Source organism: Ambystoma mexicanum, chromosome 14 (genome assembly GCF_040938575.1).
Source record: "Ambystoma mexicanum isolate Mex_15411 chromosome 14, UKY_AmexF1_1, whole genome shotgun sequence".
Lineage (NCBI taxonomy): Eukaryota > Metazoa > Chordata > Amphibia > Caudata > Ambystomatidae > Ambystoma > Ambystoma mexicanum.
The window spans coordinates 388,614,061-388,633,727 of NC_090940.1; the positions used below are offsets into that span (position 1 = coordinate 388,614,061).

At 44.9% G+C, this 19,667-nt stretch overlaps 1 long non-coding RNA gene across 1 annotated transcript; it reads left to right on the plus strand.

The window, feature by feature from the left end:
- Positions 1 to 337: 337 nt before the first annotated feature.
- On the plus strand, positions 338 to 1,193 carry LOC138527302 (uncharacterized). Its single transcript, XR_011283877.1, has 3 exons — positions 338 to 457; positions 566 to 670; positions 1,085 to 1,193. It is a non-coding gene; the product is annotated as an uncharacterized lncRNA (long non-coding RNA).
- Positions 1,194 to 19,667: the final 18,474 nt, after the last annotated feature.

Consider the following 19,667-nt stretch of genomic DNA (forward strand, 5'->3'; position numbering starts at 1 on the left):
AACGGCACCAGCCTGAAAAAGGCAATGGAATTGCACCGAGTACGGATGCACTCAGATAGCTTCACCGATGAGGATGTAGACATTTACTATGGACTACCATCCCCATAAACCAATGGGGCTCCATAGTGGTGAGAGGAAATGACATTGCAAGAATGGCATCTGCTAAATACTGGTTACCAAGGTTACCAGGCGAATGCCATTGATACTGCCGAGCAGCACGAAGACGCCACCCATTAATCAGGTAAGAAGTTATTGCGTGTGCTTGTGGGTTAAAGTGCTCGAAGCATGACAAACTCGAGTTAGCAGCTATAATATTAGCTGTATTTCTGCCGTTGCAGGGTGACGATACGCCAGCAGCTGATGACTGTATGAAGGAAAGGGCTCTAATCGATTACACAATCTCGTGTTAAACCTACTTACATCCATGGACTGCAGTTACATCTTTACAGATGACTAGGTAAGTAAGCGGCGGGTGAGATTACAAATGGGTTTTAATCTCAGATGCACTCAACGAAGTGAGAGCCTGTGATGAGAATGCATGTTGTTTATTTTATCTCCTTCAAAGGGTGACATCATTAAAGAACTCGTGACTCATATGCAAAGAAAAAGACATTAAGAAAGCCCATTAACCGGCAAGACAGAGCTTATAGGAAAGACTTGGGTAGACAAGGTAAGCAAGCAGCCTTCATTACCTCCTCATAGCCCTAGCACTGGCCATTAGAAAAGCCAGTGGCAGTATGAAAATAGTAAAACATTTAAAATACCAGGGCAGCCAAGGGAAGCAGTATGCTAGCAACTCGAATCCATTCATGTATGGCACCTCGTGTGCATATTATCCCAGTAAATCTACTGAACAAGGGGGACGAAGTGAAATAGAAAAATATTCACTTCTGCCGAGTTACAAAATTAAACAAAGAGCTACAATGAAAATTGTGAGGAAATGCATAGAGGGACGGAGTGAAAGAAAAATATTAACATTTGCCGAGCCACAAAATGAAATAAGGAATAACATTAAGAATTGTGAGAAAATGCATGGAGATTTCGGTTTGTTAAGCTCATGTATATTTACCTATTTTGTTAACAGCTCAGTAATCTAACCAATAAGTCGGCATCCAGGAGCACCTAAACCGAAAAAAATATACAGATAAATGAAAAAAGTGGACTAGGAGAAATTCGTACACACTAAAGAGTGAAATTGGGTGAGTGAAGAAGGGTGCACACAGTAACCATGCCTCCAAAGTAATTGAGAATCATGGTTCTCCCATGCAAAGTTAATTACGTATTGTCCTAGTTAATAATAAGCTTCAAAATGGGTAACTAATATCCCATTCTCGTGTGTTTTTGTATTATAGACCCTAAAAGTAGAAAATGAAGTGAGAGATGGAAGCCTGCAAAACAGCTGTGTGGAATAAGACATACTGATACCTAAAGAAAGGATACGAAACAAGGCTTACCTCTCAGCAGAATTATGACTCGTAGTTCATAGTTTTAGCATAAAGAAAGTGGAATGGAGTAATGTTGTACTCCTGATGAAATTCCAGGCACATTGTTCTTAATTAGAGAGCGTGAAGGAGTGAAGCGCGTTGGGTAGTGAATGATGAATAGGAGTGAATGTGAGCATTTAAAGCAGAATGTGATTTTAGTAGTATGGAGGGACCTGTGTTCTTCTTTTATGGCCGTGTTCCAGCTTCACGAGACATGCGGCCCGTTCCGTGCGGCTCATGAAGCTGGAATGCGGGCTTTGAAAATAGTCAGTTGAGTTGTGAGGAGGTGGGCCCGCTGCAATAAAGATTCTTACCTGTATCATCAGTTTTGGTGCATCTTTTCATTGGCGACGGGGTAGCGGAAAGCAGCGGGCCCACCGCACATTTGTTCATTATGTTATGCTACTTTGAATCGTGCGCGGACATGGGTGAAGCTGACACAGTGGGCAGTCCGTAGACAGCTGTGTGGCTGTCTCTGCGCAAGCCGCTCTGCCTCTCCCAGTCCAGTGAAGAGCATGATAAACTATTGAGAGTGGTGTTGACAAAGTTGGGGGAAGCTGGTCTAACTGTTAAAAGGAGTAAATGTAAAATATCTGTAGATAGTGTGGAATATCTAGGTCACATGGTGTCAAGACAGGGCATAAAACCCAAATCAAGTCTTCTAGAGGCCATCGACAAAGCCCCATGTCGCAGATACAAAGACCAAGTTAGGTCTTTCTTAGGGTTGGCGGAGTATTATCATAAGTTTGTGAGAGATTTTGCAGGTATTTCCACACCATTAAGGGCCCTATTAAAAAAGGGGGTCAAATTTCAGTGGTCCACACAATGTGAGGAAGCTGTTAAATTGATCAAACAAGGGATTGTTCAGGCTCCTTCTATAGGAAAGTTTGATGCAAATGATAAAACAGTGTTAGTTGTTGATGCCAGCACTCTAGCTTTGGGAGCCACATTGCTACAGTATGACAGTGGTAAGGCTGAAAGAGTTATAGCATTTGCCTCTAGACCGCTCAGAGGGGCTGAAGAAAATTACTCGGTGATAGAACGTGAGGCGTTAGCCATGTTTTGGGCGGTATACCATTTCAAGTACTTTCTGTGGGGAAGGAGGTTTACGGTATGATCATACCATAAACCCTTAGTACAATTATTTAACAGTAGCAGATGGACTGTAGGATCCCCAAGAATAAGCAGATGGGGTCTTGGACTTAAGTTATACATTTTTGAAGTTTGTTATTTACCAGGAAAAAAAAACCTGGTAGCGGATTGTTTATCAAGATTGACAGTAGTACAAGATCAAACAATTCATTTTCAAGAGACTGAAGAGTATGTTGTGGCCGAGTTAGTCAGTGCGGGCAAGAAAGAATGGGAGCAAGCTGAACTGGCAGATCAAGACTTTAGACTTATAAAACAATGGACGGTTGAAGGATGGCCTAATAAGGAGCTAGTTGAAAAAAAATTTGAAGTGTGGTGCAAGTACGAGATGAGTTGAGTCTACAAGGTGACAGGTTGAGGAGGGGGAGCTGTAGAGTACCTCCCAAAGGAGTGAGAAGGAGTTTGTTGGAATTGGCCCACCAAGGTCATATGGGTGAGGGAGTCACTAAGAGGAGGTTGAGACATAGCTACTGGTGGCCCAGGATTGACAGAATGGCTGAAGAGTTAGTGAAACAGTGTAATGCTTGCCGATTGGGTGACAAAAGCAAGGTGGTGAGGGAAGAGACGTTGATACCAAATGTGGTTCCAGGTCAACTTTGGCAAAAGCTAGCGGTGGATATTCTGGGACCGATAGCAGGGTTAGGAATGAGTTTAAATACATGTTTGTGCTAGTGGACTTCCATTCTAAATGGGTAGAGTGGGAGGCGGTCAGAGAGGTGACAGCTATTGAATTAGTTGCTTTTTTGGAAAAGGTATTTCTCAGGGAAGGTTGCCCAGCGGAATTAGTTTCAGACAACAGTGTACAATTTGTCTCTCATTTCATGAAAAAGTTCTTGGGGGACTATGGCATCAAGCATGTGAGAACAGCACTTTATCACCCAGGAGCGAACAGACTGGTTGAGAGAATAAATAGATATATCAAGGGGGAATTCAACTTGCAATGTGTAATGGTCTTCCTTGGAGGGAGGTAATGAACCATACGATGTGGAGTTATCTGACGACTACTCCCTCCACTAGCAACATATCCCCTTTTGTTTCACTCAAAGGAAGGGAGCCTGGAACCAAATTGTGTCCTGGGTGGTTAGGTTTGGCAGGGAAGGTTGAGGTGGATTGGGGTGCCATAATAAGAATGATTGAAAAAAGACAAGTGAGGAGTAAAGAATCATTTGACAGGAGGGAGTGTGTCAAGAATAGAAAGTGGAAGGTTGGAGATTGGGTATGGGTAAATAATCCCAGGTCTACACAAAAGTGTGTGGAAAGTAAATACATAGGTCCCAAGAGGATTTCTGCAGTACATGGTAGTGTTGTCATATTGGATGGAGGAGAGTTATGGTCTCAGGGCAAGTTGGCAAGAGCCGGAAACAATGTTAATGCAGAGTTGGAGAAAGCGCTGGGCGAGAGTTAAGGACAATCTACAGGAGAGCAAAGGGAGAGTGTTTATCCTGAAAATAGAAGTGTTATAGGAAGCAACAATGGTGAGGAAAATAAGAGACTGTCACGCAAACCTTGTTGGATGAAGGACTTTGTTCAGTGAAAATTTTGTTTTCCTTACATTTACAATTTTAATTATTTTATCTTTACATAGGTTATGTCTATCAAACTGTTGTGATCAGTTATTACATCAAAATGTTTTTACTTTTATATACTTAGTTATTTTTAGATGGGTTGTATTTATATTGTGTGTGCACTAATAATTTTAAGGAGGAAAATATGTATTGACCTGTGTTTTTCTTTGATGGCTGCGTTCCAGCTTCACGAGACATGCGGCCCGTTCCGTGTGGCTCGTGAAGCTGGAATGCGGGCTTTGAAAATAGTTAGTTGAGTTGTGAGGAGGTGGGCTCGCTGCAATAAAGATCCTTACCTGTATCATCAGTTTCAGTGCATCTTTTCATAGTACTAATGAAAAGTAACCAGTGGTAGTAGAAAACTGTAGCTATCAGCTGTAAGAACACAGACTGCTTTTTCCACAATAACAAAATGATGAGTGTTTTTTAGATTGTAATAACCGTGTATTATACTATGATGTAATAAATATTTTTCTATGTTTATAAAAATCAGTGTATGAAGGTTTAATGACACAAATATTCACTGGATCAGATGCAGTAAAAGCCTGAACAGACACTCATTTATCTACCTACTGGGTCTATAATACCTAACCTCTTCCTGTGGAATACTTGTGTCTTTTGGTCATATAATTGTAAAGGGGGATTATTCCCATAGGTTGTAAAACTCCCCTCCGATCTCTATTATGTACTAGTGACAACACAGGGTCCTTCATTTATTGTAAAAGTCATACCTTCTCGGGTCCATCTAGACCACAAGACTCTTCTCAACACTGTGCTGACCTATCAAAATTATCCCATGTTCCCATCTCCTTCCTACACTCTACCATCTGCACATTTTGCTCAGCTCCCTCCTTCAGCATCTAACTGCAATTCACCTCAGCCCCCTAGTGCATGTGCTCGCCTTCAGTCTCCCCACCTCCAATTCCCACCCTTGGCCATTGTAGGGTGCTGTGGGAGATAGAAGAACTGCAGGTTGAAAGAAAGCGCTATTTGGTGATAGGTGTTAAGGCCTCACATGTGCACCTAGGATAGTCGGTGGTGGGGAGCTGATAGAAAAACAAGCTTCTGCTAATGGCTGGTCATCCCCGATATATGGCCTGTATCTCTACAGATATGCCTGATCCTTGAAATGGCTTTGCCACCCCAACACAAATAAAGAAAGGGAGAGAACAAACATATGGAACCCTTTCCATAGCATCACATGGAGGCAGGCAAACTAAGTGAAGTTAGAAAACCTTGTTTAACCGATTAGTACTTGAGAGCTGGGCACATTGCCAATATTTGCTTTATCATATTGAGTCAAACAGCCCATCGCCTAGCAGCTTTGTTTAATTTGGTTGATGATAATTTTGTTTATTCTCAAATGTAAATGGGAACAGAACACAAAAAATGTGACTCACTAAGTAGGTTTATTGATGACTGTATCTGTGGAAGCTGATTAATGGTGATAGAGAAAACACACTCTAGCTCCATTGAGAGCAACACCATATCCTACCGTCTCCATTGTCTCTGCCACTTGATGGGCCATAATAGCCACTGACCTTGAGGCCTTGTTCTTTTAGCATACCTATAACAGGTTGAAGACACGTGGAATATCCATGTTTTTATTCTTCTTGTTTACCTGATCACATGGAGCAAATTCGTTTTCTGTCAGTATCAGTGGTCACACTCTCACTATACTGTTCACTATATAGGCAGAGAGAGAAGAATCTCTGTACTTTCAATCCCAGCATGTCCGTATCATTTATAAAAGTGATGGGGATAGAAGACCCACAGAGTGTTGTTGCATGTCTTCCGGTATTACCTCCAGTAATGCCACCAAACAGAATTACTGTTACTGCATGAAGTTAGCATGCAGTAATGGGAAGGATCCAAATGATTTAGAATAATGCAAACCCTTGTTATTCCTCACTTTAAAGCCCATAGACCACACGGGGGGCATGCAGTATTAGCTCAAACAGTTATACTCATGGCCAATTCTGCATACAACATTGATTGTGTGTGGAAGAATGTTCTCCATATGAAACCAGCCAGAAAAAGAAAGCTGGATACCAACTCATAAATTGGTGGAGCAGTAACACACGCAGTATTTTCAAGTACTGCATGTTTTTCTAATACTGCCAAACTTGCAATGACCCCTAGAGGGGACAGAGAGACATCTCCTGATTTTGCCACTGCCCAATGGACTGATCCCTTGCTGTAGAGTGCCTTACAGCATGTGATTTCCCCCCAATAGGAGGGGATGGGAAAGCGGCTCCTTTCTTGTTAAGAAAGGATGACTATTGCAACAACGAGAGAAAGTAAAGTCAAGGGGTATGGGAGCAGTTGATACCAACTGCTAGTGCCCCTTTCATTCCAAGCCACAGTACTTAAGATGAGCCATTCTCAATTAACAGATGGACACCAAGTAATAGCCGAAACCCAAGATTACTCATTAAGGACATTTTACTGGCCAGGGGTCTATCAGCAACACTGCTAATCTTGTGAAATGTGATACATCTGCCAAAAGACAACCTAGGCAGATACAGTTGGTCCCCTCTTCACCCCACCCCTCTAATTGGAGTAGCCTTTTGAAGAATAGGAATGAACATTATGAGACTCATATGCCAATAGGAATGTGGAATTGATACATATTAGGGATCATGGTCTAGGCAACCCCCTACTCTGAAGCCTTTTCTATATGAAACAATATCTGTATAAAAACTGGACATCTGGTATTTTTTTTTTTACATGAGTAGGATTCCTGAAGGTCGTCCTCATAAACCAAGGATCTACCTTCATATGCGAACTGATGGAGGACATTAAGGCCCTTTCACAAATCCAGACTTCTAGCAGCTCCATATACAATCCGCATATGGATGGCCTACTAGAATGAATTATTCAAACACTGAAGAATCGATTATGCCATCCAGTAGTGGAAGACAGAAGGAATTGGGAGGACCTACTGCCACAGGCACTCTTTACAGTCTAGAATGACCCTTATGGGCCAAATGGGTTTTCACTCTTTGAGTTTGTCTATGGACGAGGGTCCTGACACATGTTGGATATGCTCAAGGAAGGTTAAGAGGCTCAAGATAATCAAGGGCTAAACACCAACCAGTTAGTTCAATAAAGCAAAGGCTGCCGACTCTAATAAGTGAGTTTGCACATAATCATCTGAAACAGTACCCAAGATAAACAAAAAAAAGAATATGCAATCAGAAAACCAAACCATGAACCATGGAAATTCACTGATGGGGATACAGTCTAGTGAGAGCACCTTTGAGCGCTATTTGGCTGTACCTTGGACGAGAGGAGTTTATGTGCGATGATCCTGCTGGTGATTAGAACCCCACCTAATTGTCAAACTATGTCAATAAAAGGGCCTGACATGCGCAACAGCGCGCGCCCACCTAGTGAGTGCACCTGCGAGTGCTGTTTGCCTGTTCGGCTGTTGGCAACGCAGAGAAAAGATATCAGCTGGTAAGAGTGCCACTACTTTACAGAGATAATCCGTTCTATACTGAGTTAGCGGTGCGGCTTAAAATTCTGGGAGTTTGCCACCGTAAAAACCAGTGAGAAGTTCCAGCTTGCCTCTCAGTGACACCCTCCGAAGCCTACAGCTTGTAAGGAAAGAACCGTTGAAGGTGAACTGTACACTGTAGAAAGTAGGCTTATCTGAGGAAATTAGAAATAAACAAGCAAGTGCCTATGCTGAAAATATTCGGCAGGTCTAAGATACAGACACAGAGCCATTGAACACTAAAATAAATAACTTGGTCAAAAAGCATACTGCTGCTATGCCACCACGAAACAAACAGAAATCAAAATATGACCTACTGTCAAAACCTAAGGGCACAAAGATAAATTGCCCAGGCCAGGAGCTACCTGGGGTGGAAAGTGACCGAGCAAACCACATGAAATATAGGCGAAGATACTCGCCGGGGGAAAATCACATGGCTCTGAAGCGGAAGGCCAAATAACGTCACTGCAAAGTCGGTGATCCCTGAGGCAGCTGTCGACGTAGTGATTAGTGGTGGGAATAACAGCTCAAATGAACAAACTGCTTGGATAGGCCCATAAAAAGTATGGCTATCAACGACCCGCATTCTCTTTGCTGGGACAACGATATCATCAGTGACTGAGTGTAGAGCGGTGGAATGCAGCACAGCGTCCCATGAAACTAACCAATTGGTAACACTGCAATATGTGGGGAAGATTCTGCTAAAGTTATGTGGCAGGATCTATGATGAGGTTGGGATGCAGAGATTTCTGTTGGAGAAATTGTCCTCAACTATGGTAGAGAAGCCAGCAAATGCACCAGACAAGGAAGGCCGGTGGCTTGAAGGGCAAAGCAAGGGCCAATCTGCAAATTGTGTGGAAGACGAGCTGGAGGAAGTAGTAACCTTCCACTGTCTTGAAAAGAAAGGTAGCGAATCAAAAGACAGGAACTGGTGAAATTTCCTCTAGCCCGAGGCAACCTGATCCCAACATTGAGCAACGGGAAAGAACAGAGTCACTTGTCTCTATAACAAATAAGGGAAGCAAACCTAAAAGAAAGAGGAACAAATCAAAAAGGAAACTGAAAAGAGCTGCGAAAAAGGCCGGAATTCTGACAAAACCTGCAGCAAAGGGGCAAAAACGACTGGAGTGGTTGAACGCATAAACAACAGTGATGATGAGTCTGCTAGGTTTCTAGAGAGGAAAATTATATGGTGGAGATATATCGCTCAATAGTGTCAGAAAATGACAAGAACCTGAGATGGGTAAAGTCCAGCTCCCTAAATGGTATCAGGCCCAATAAGGAACTGAACAAAATGATCTAGGGCCGATGGAAAAGCTTTACAATTAGCAGTCTCTTCTTGAATGGTGAGGGCAAATGGCTGAACCAAAATGCCACCCTGCGGATCATCCACTCTATCCCCCAGTTAAGAGTCTTTCTCTCTATTGATTTCGATTACATGGAGGTTTACGAAGGGGAGAAAATGATGTCTTTGTTGGTAAATTATCACATGAGCTATGCGGTCGGTCTCATTTTAGCACACCAGCATCGATTGCTGTGTATGGGCTATGATATTGTGCCCAATATTCCCACGTACGTGCCCAATAGACTCTCACACCCTGGTCTGATCGGGAGGCACATGGAAAACAGTGGGAAGCAGATGCTGTCGACCGAGCTGACAGGAACTAGTGAAGAGCTAGATTGGGGGTGGCTAACTGCTTCAACCACCTCATTGAAAAGGGTGGGGATCACAAGTTGCTATTTGACCATGGCACTGTGCTGCTACAAGAATGCTGGCTAACTCATCTGATAATTATGGATGGGTACAGTAGCGTTCAAGCCACAGCCACTAGAGATGAAAAAGGCAGACCAATGGGAGGCTTGATCATTTGAGTCTCAAGTGAATTTGGGTACAAACTGTATCAAATAGGGTAAACTTACTGGCTGTTGAAATCAAAGTTCTCATTATAGCTGGCCAGCATGCTTTGTTGGGGGGTCAACGTGTATGACCCTTATGGTGGTGAGAGTATACAAGACCATCTGTCCCAAATAATTGCCTCCTGGTATCAGAAGACTGTGAATAGATTTGTCATAATTGGCAGGGACTTAAATGCCCACTGTACAGAAAAACAAAGAATTGGCCAGGCACAACACATGCAGTCTTTGAGTAATAGGAAGCAGAGCTCCCAAAACGCAGTTGGTGACCGCTTGATGAGATTTTAAAAATGTGGGGTCTCTGCATGCCAAATGGGTGTGTTTTGGGGGACGTGCCAGGAAATTAAATCAAGAGGAAAGCAGAGGAAAAAGACAAAGCTTGATTATTTCTTTATTAGCCCTTTGGATGCTGACAGTGTTGTGTCACTAAAGCCGCAACACACTAGATTTAGTGATCACTCTCTTGTCAAACTTATTTTAAAACTAGATACAGCGGGAAGGCCTAAATCACATATGGGACATGCCGAGGTCAACATGGGGGGCAATCACATTAAATGGTGATACAAAAACCTTGAGGCAATGGAAGAGGTTATTATGGAAGAATGGAAGGCTACAGTGTATAGCAACCCCTGACACCTGGCTTCTGAAACTATTAGATGGTTCTCCCGATATGTGAACCAAATTGCATTGAGTGGGAAAATATATGGACCCTGAATTAATGCATGTCAGTGTGTATTATTCCACCATCCGTGATGGAAAAAACAGGCTGAGGCGTACAATCAGAGCGATTAATTGAACACTAAAGGTTGAGGAATGGGTGAGGATAATAAACAGGGAGAGAAACAGCTACTGTAATTGGGTGAAAAGCTGGCGCCTCTCTATAGAAAAAAAACAATGGCAACAAATGTGCAGCCTCATTAAAAAGGGGGATTTGAAACAACTTTGGAGAATAAATAATGAGATGTAAAGTCCTCCATCATACAGTGTCACTAACCCTATCTCTGAAGACTTGTGGATCCAACACATCCGGAAAACATTAGGGGAAGGGTCTGAGCAACAGGTTATCCAGCAGAAAAGGGTAATTAAAAGCTTTGAGTTTAGTGTTGATGACATAATTGCCCTGCTCCGTAAGCTTAAGAACTCCAAGACCAGACGGACTGGCCAGCATAGTAATTTAAGGAAACCCTGAGATTCAGACCAACATTTTGATGGCCCTGTTGTCCCGTATATGCAAGGAAGGGGTAATCCTTGAGTCTTGGAGAAGGGCAGTATTAATACCCATCTATAAGGATCAAGAATCACAATGATCCCGCAAATTATTGTCTTTTATCAATGCTGGACGTAACCGGAAAGTTCTTTGCATCCTTCATACTGAGAGATCTAAAAATATTGTTAAATACTGTCCCACATCCAAACAGGGTTTAGAGCTGGATGCTCAACCTCAGATAACATCCTCACACTGGCTCTGACCGCCAAGGCAAGAAAGAATGGAAACCCTGCCCTCTACCTGGGCTATGTTGCCTTCAAGTCCGCTTTTCATATGGTCTCAAGAGAGCATCTGTGGGCCAGGTTGGAGGGTTGGGCGGTGCTAGAGGCAGTGCTTGAAATGATACAACAGCTCCACAAGGGAACGAGTATCCATGTGAGACTGAGTAGCATAGGTGCTTGCAGAGCACGGTTTTTCACCAGTAAGGGTTAAAACAATGGTGCGTGCTTGTGCCCATGCTATTCACCGGGCTGGCCTTCCAGCAAGGCTGGCCATGGTTCACAGTTTTCCACCAAGGGTTGCTGCACAGCGGATCCACTGGCTATCACATGCCGATGATGTGGTCCTTGTGGAGCACACCTTGGTGGGGATTAGAAGGGCTTTACATGAGTTAACAAATTATGCCCAGGAAAATGAACTGATAATTAATATGGACAAGACACAGGCTATGGTAGTTAGTGGATCCCGCAAAGTGACTGGGAGAACAGACATCATAATGGCTGGCATTATGAAGGTGCCTGCATACAAATATCTTGACATTCTTCTGAGAGCTGATAATACGTTTGATGACTCCATTGAAGTAAAAGAATGAAACGCAGTTGCCCAAACTGCCATCTTGACAGCCTATGCTGGACAAACTGTAGAGTACAACATTGAGGGAGTAATGCTGGTTTATGAACTGATCATTGTCCCAGAAGCAATATACGGGCTGGAAGCTACCCTCAGGTGGAATGTGACCTGGCTAAATAAACTTGAGGGGAAATCTGGAGGGGACTTCTAGGAATCCCACAGTGTGTACCATTTGAAGCACTACGAATAGAACTCAGCCTGAATTTTTGGAGGGCATGCTATTTTTGAGGCGGGGTTTACTACACATAAAAATCTTACCCGAGTCCCTGTGATTGAGCTTATTGGGGACGTATATGATGGCAAGTGGCAGAGACCCTAAAGAGGAGTACGCTAAGCAGAATAAATATGTGTTTAATGCAATCGGTTGGTCTTCGTGTTGGGAGGACGAATAGAGTAATATTAGAAGAGAGTTCAAAAACATGCTCAGGCTATGGGATTGGGGACGGAATTTTGACCATCTTGTTAAACTGAAGTCTTACCAAGAATATGGGAGAATTCAATGTGAATACTTGCACCCCCAGAATTACTTATCCATGTCCCTCTCAACTGCCTTGGGGAGATTTGTCCTATTACTGCACCTCAACCAACTGCCAACAAGATCGGTAATTGAGCCTAGAACTGTAACACCCAAGCAAGATAGATGGTGTCGACTATATAGGCGTAGTAGCACCATGGAAACCAATAGACATGTCATGTCCCAGTGCAATTCACTATGAGCTATATATATGAGCTATTTGGGGGAATTCACACATGATGTGAATGTGATAAGATCTAACTCCTTCTGGGCCAACTGTTTACTGGCTGGAAATATTTGTAGAAACATGGCACTATATAAAATATTGGGCAACATCAAAGGTCAACTTGACAAAGCACATGATTAAGAAACAGGAGATGTAGCAACACGTCTTTCTGAATTTATGATTTACATTTTATGTTCTTGAAATATGTTATATATAATGATAATGAGATGTTAATATACTTTTTGTACAAAGATATGTGAAAGGTTCTGTTGAGCTGAAACACATAATTAATAATAAAATAAGGTCTTGGTGGTCCTCCCCACCTTGGATAATAAAGTGTGGCTCAGTGGCATGTGCTGTACCTGAGTGCTGAAGTGGTGAATGATATGAACTATCTAACATGGTAACTCTCCCAATGCCAATGATCCTCTCCACTTGTGCTGGTAGGTAGACAGCATAGCAGTTGGCATTTCTGTATTGACTTCAGGAAGCTCAATGAGCCATTTTATCCATCTCAATTTCTACTCTGGACCTAACCAAGGGACACTGGCAAGCAATCCAGGCATCAGAGGATAAAGGCAAGGCCGCTTTCTGAGCCCTTTTTGAGTCTTTGGGGGGTGCTTCCTGATAACCATGCTTCCAATTTACCCTGCTTGTCTTTGGGCTACACAGGTCCATGGGCACCTTTCCATGACATGTGGCCTCCCTCCTACAAATTCACCAGGAGCTCTCAGGAGCATACAATGATGATATTGTTATCCACACCAAGACCTGCAAAGATAATTTGAGGCACTTTAGCTAGAGACCCAACTCTTAGGAAATCTGGCTTCACCAATGTTTTGGGTAAATGTCATCTGGCCCAAACCGTGGTCAATTACCTGGGATTCTGCACTAGCAATTGGCTTGTGCAATCTGAAGCAGGAAACGTAGAAACCATCTAGAAGGTCCATTTACTAATGACCAAAAAAGAACTAAGTGCATCCTCATTTCATATTATTGATGATTAATCCCAATGTTTCAACTATCTCAGCACTCCTCATGGCCCACCTGAAGGCTATCAAACCTAATCAGCTATGAGAAGGTTGATATGGATGAAAGGATTTCCAGAAACTAAAAAGTTCCCTATGTATCCACCCCTTCTTATATTGCCAGACTTTTCACTTCCATTCATTCTCCAGACTAACGCCTTTAGGGGCTGACAATTTACAAGAAAGTGAGGACAAAGAGAAACTTATTTTATCCAAGAACCAAAGGTTTGTCCATAGGGAACAAAATTATGCCACAATCAAACTGAAGTGCCTAAGTATTAAATGTGCAATTGAGGCACAAAAATACCAGATGATGGATTGTAACCATGCTCACAAAAACACACGGATGTACACTCATGCATACACTCTAACACTTGCCGTTACGGAGCAAATGCACACTGCACAATCCCTCACACACACCTTCACACCAAGGACATACACACACGCTCACATCAAATGCACACAAATTGCATGCACACCCTCTCTGATGACATGCACAACCTCACGTCACACATTTCCCCTTACGCTGCATCTATATTCAAAAAGATGACTGCACCATCTCTGGGCAACATTGTAAAACAGAACAAATGAAATAAAGGAAAATCACATCATGCTGAACACTGCCACCAGAGAACCGTGGCCTGCAGGAGTTTATGCTCCAATGATGTTATTGTTTGGACTCTCACAAGTTTCATACCTAGTCCTTTATCATTGAACATATTAAAGTATAGGCTAAGTATGAAATGTATGCCCTGAGAAGCACTGCGCCATTGTGGCCTAGGGGTTGAATGCTGGGCATTGAGCTCTAGCAGCCCAGGGTTCGGGGCTGAGTGTTTATTTTTAAATTAATTTAATTAAAAGAAAAGCAACACAACTGGGAGGTGGTGAGGTTTGTTGCAATGCAGGCCTGTGATTTTATTTGGCATGAGGGCGCTTAGACGTGGCTGCAATGTCAGCCAAGTCCAAACATCCCTTGCGCCAAAATAACGGCGCTGGATTGGCTTTCGTGCTGAAAAGGATGCATTGAAATGGGTTCTGTGGCGAAATGGCCGTGCCTAATAGGCCCATGGCAAAATAACAGCGCCAATAAGTGGTGTACCACTTGGAGCAGGCTGATTAACCAACATGTGTGGTCCATGGCAAATGATTTATTCTCACTGCGCATTTGGCCAAAAACATTGTGAGTTCTCAAAGCATGCAATCTGAAGGCCATGGCTATTGATCTGGTAGCATTTTAAAATGGACAGTGGGCACACTGACCATGGCTAAAAATCATGCTAGTGGTCTGAAAGCGTTCTAAAAATCTATGGAATAACAAAACCCTTGAAATTTAAGGAAAAACCTGTAATTGCAGGGACGTTAAGATGAGCAATATATTGTGACAAAAACCTTTGAAATTCAAGGAAAAAATTTAGCTAGAGACTGGTTAGTGTTGTATAATACAGTCACTCCCGGGGGCGTGGCCTGGTGCTCATGGCGTGAGGAGGCAGAAACGCTGAGCTCCGGCCGAGTCGCCATAATCTGATCCTGCAAAGGTGTTTAGCAACCACCATCATCCTAAAGAAACTGATCCAGTGGAAGAGGAAGCGAAACCCGACAAAGAGCTCACAATCCTGAGGAGAATCGGACCAGGGAAGCCTTGGAATTCCATCCGACCAACACCCCCTAACCCTCCGAAAACACACCCAAAATGGCAGACGGGACTGCGCACCTCCGCTGACGAGAGTAAAATAGTCACTCCCGACGCACAGAGGCAAGCCGACCCGGGGGTGCAGCTGCGGCGCGCCACGAGCCAAATCAGAAGGGAGGAGGAAGGCACACCGGACCCGACACACTACCAAGGGACGAGCGGAAGCACCCTGGCTCCCGGGCCACCCAGCAGAAAACCACGGCAACTAGGGCAACACTGAACGCCGGAAACCAGGGCACCTCAACACCCCCACATGAGAACCTGATGAGGGGACTCGTAACACCGGACAACGCAGCTCGTAAGCGAAGATCGGGAGGGCGATGCACACACTCGGCAACCCCGAGCACAGCGTGGCTGAGCGGTACGCTCGCAGAAGACAAACACATCGTGGGGCCCACACAAGCACCGCTCAGGCCTGGTGGGCCGCAGCAGAAGGAGAAAACGACGGGACCATGAACCAAGCCATATCGGCCTAATCCTGCAGCATTACCCCAAAGAAGTTGGCCCAGGGGTAGCGGAAGAGTGGCCCAGCAAAGCGCTAACAATCCCGAGCAGAATAAAACCCGAGGAAGCCAAGAAAATCTTCCTGCACCTGCACCTCCACCACCCGTAAGCACAATCAAACTGGCAGATGTGGCTAAGTGTCCCCATCATGGAGGGGAGTTAAGCTGGACGCGACTGAGGCACTTAGAGGAACACAGTCCGGAGGCCGCTGACACAGCCCGCCTAAAGAACTTTAAGTCCAGAGCAGAGGCGAGTTGGAATGCGCCCAGATCCCAACGCAACAACGGAGGCCGCACAGGGGTAACCTGACTTCCGGGAAGCCCAGCTGCACTCTGAGGAGTCGATATAGACCGGAGCAACAGTTGGCGCCAGGAACCGAAGCAACCCGACGTCCCCACAAGGAGCAGTGGGACGGATCGGACACCAGCGAACAACATAGAACAAGAGCGAGGACCGGGAGTGCGGGGCACACGCCCAGCCACTCCGGACACTAATTGGCTACAAGAAGGCACAAACTGGAGAAAGAAGTACCGCGGTGCCCGCACCAAGCACCAACAAGACCAAGGTGAGCCGCAATTGAAAGGGACATTGGGGGGCACATAGGCAAAGCAAACTCGGATTAACCACTTACCTTAGCAAGCATACCGAAGACGGGAGGGGGGAAAACGCATCCCAACGGGGACCCAAGATTAAATGAACCTAAGCAGTAACTCAACACCCAAACCATTGAGCTACTCCGTGAAACACTGCAAGTGAACCTAATCAAATTGCGCTTCCACTGAGGAAATAACCCAAAAGATAACAACGGTCGCACTAAAGCCAGATAACCTAACATGTAACAGCCCAAACCCGTTGTCCCCCATAACTTTGTAACATAGGAGTGCCTACATCGCAAAGACCACACAAGATACCGCAAGACTACGCAGTGGGCACGCTCCATGTACGGCACTACAAGAGAACTCTCCCTATCAAGCCCCTGACTGGGGGAGTAAAGACAAGGGGAAGCCTGAGCGTCATCGCACCCACTAATAAACACGCACAGACTACAGAGCAAGCAAAACAAGGCCACAACCTGCGCTCCACCCAAAAACAAAGCAAATAATAATGGCGCCAAACCAATAATCGCACCCAAATAAGGGCACCACGAGGCATCACAATGTCCTCATCAAGAAGCAAGGGGAAGGCGGCCACAATGGACCCTTTTGTTACAACCAAACCTGCTCCCCTAACACACACAGCAAGTGCCGACACAGCTCACTGGCCGACTATGGACGAGAATGGCAAGGACAATCAAGTACTGGAAGCTATTGCTGCATTAAGAACATTCATAGACACCAAAATAGACGAGGTGAAATCCGACATGCAACTCATGCGCCAAGACGCCCGCAACCTTGCGGAAAGAGTCACCAACATAGAGTCGACTCTCCAAGAGACAACAGATGGCACTTCGGACCTAAGAACCCGAATGACTGAACTAGAAAGGAAAGTGGCCACATTAGAAGCAAGGTCCGAAGAAGCAGAAGGGCGTCCAAGGCTCAACAACATAAGGCTACTTGGGGTACCCGAAGGAATGGAAGCTTTGAACTGGACCGCAAATGTGGAAACCCTAATACAGCAAATTATTGGAGCAGGTAAACTGACACAAGGCTTTGCCGTCGAACAAGCGCACCGGTCCCTCCAAAAGAAACCACCACCAGGCTCATATCCACTCCCTATAATAGCGAAGATCCTTAATTTCCGAGATAGGGATACAATACTGAAACACTCGAGAGATGGAGGAGTGATAGAATGCGATAACTCCAAGATTACCATCTATCCAGACTACACACCATCGGTACAAAGGGCAAGGAACTTGTTCGTCCCAATTAAGGCCAGATTGAGACAATTGAACCTAAAGTATATGTTACTGTACCCATTTGGGTTGAAGGTGATCCATAAAGGTCAAGCAATATTCTTTCAATCCCTGGCGGCCGCCAATATGTGGATGGAACATAATAATTTAGCGAAGGAGCAGGCCACGTCCTCTCAAGAAAATCAAGGCTGAACCCAAGAAATACGCTAGGGCCATGGCCACTTCTTCCCTCGCGACACCACTGGTGGACCAGCACACTAGAGTGACAGCAACACCAAGTAAGCACGAGTTAGCAGAATGATTATGGGACTCGCTCGGCCTTCCCCGACTGAGCACACAGCGCTAACCCCCAAACAGATCAGTGCAGGCCTGTTGCTAGCACGACCCTACTCGTGCCCGAAACCAGGGATGGGACCAGACAGCGCGAGGGCGCCTGAGCACTGCACAGTGGTAGCAGTAGCTGGGCGCACCAGTTTTAGTTCTGTTCTTTTTTATGTTGTTAGTTACACTGTCTTCCTGTCTCTAAAAGCCTGAGAGATAAAGCACATGAAAAACTCAAGTCTCAGGAGCAACGAAAGAGAAACACTAGCGGTGGAGCTCGAGTCCTGGAAACTACGACCGCCCCGAGGACACAACTTGGGACGGACCAGGGAAACCAACATGAACCGACAATGGCTGCACAACTCAAAGTAATGACATGGAACGTGAGGGGGATGGGTTCATACCTACGGAGGAACAGAATCCAATCCTTCTTACGAAGGAAGAAAGTCTCGATCGCACTGCTACAGCAGACCCATCTCACGTCAGAAGCCACAAATAAGCTGATAGAATGCTGGCAGGGTCACGGGAGTGGAGCACCCTACTCTAAATATGCACGAGGAGTATTCACATGGGTGAGTCCAGAAGTGCCATTCCAACCACTGGGAGCGGAAGCAGACAAAGAAGGCAGATACTTAATAATATGGGGCACAATAGAAAACACCAAAATATGCATAGTGAACTCCTACTTCCCCCATCATGGCATACCCACGCATCTCAGGAAATTATGTGCCAGAATGTCACATCACAGAGATGGAACCTTCATATGGGGGGTGGGGGGGGATTTCAACTGTGTGAAAGATGCAGTGATGGACAGATCTGAGCCACCACAACTATCAAACACCACCACCTCACAGGCGCTCAACACCATGGTGGAACAACTGGAACTAATAGACATCTGGAGAGAACTCCCCCCCACAGACAGATGCTATTCCTACTACTCATCTGTTCATCGATAAAAAGCAACTGACACAAATGGAATCTGCAAACTACCTGGGCAGATCAATCTCAGACCCCTCCCCCTTACTCATGCAACTTAAACTGAGGGGTCACAGACCCCCCATCCCAAAGTGGCGAATGCCCACCGAAGCCCTGACTTACCAGGCATTCAAGGAAAGCCTGGGAGAAAAACTAGAGGAGTACATAAGCATCAACACGGGAACTGTGGACAGATGGAGCACAATATGGGAAGCCATGAAAGTGGTGACACGAGGAGAAATGATAGCAGGTGTGGGGGGCATCAGGAAACAACTGAGGAGAGAACTGGAAGACAAGGAGGAGGAGATAAAACAGCTGGATGCTATCACCCAAATCACCAAAGCTGAAGAGGAAAAACTAAAGAAGAACAGAAACGAATGCCAGCTAGCTTGGGAGAGACTATCCAAATTCGATGTCACAACACGTACTGCTAGAGCGCACAAAGAAGCCGACAAACCAGGCAGATTACTAGCCTGGCTATGCAAAAGGGAACACCCGAGGCACCTGCTGACAGAAATCAAAGATGAACACGGAATAACACACAAAACCCAGCAGGCGATAAATAACACTTTCTCAGAATTCTACGCCAATTTATACGCCCATGACACACAAGTCCCAACAGAAGACATCAGGAACACCTTAGAAGAGATAGGACTCCCCAAGCTAACCACCGAACAGAGAGAGATGCTAGAGGAGGCGATTACCAAGGAAGACATAACAGAGGCAATCAGGTCACTAGCCACATGCAAGACACCAGGCAGCAACGGCCTCCCACCTGAGTTCTACAAGGCCTATGAAACAACCCTAACCCCGATACTACACAAGGT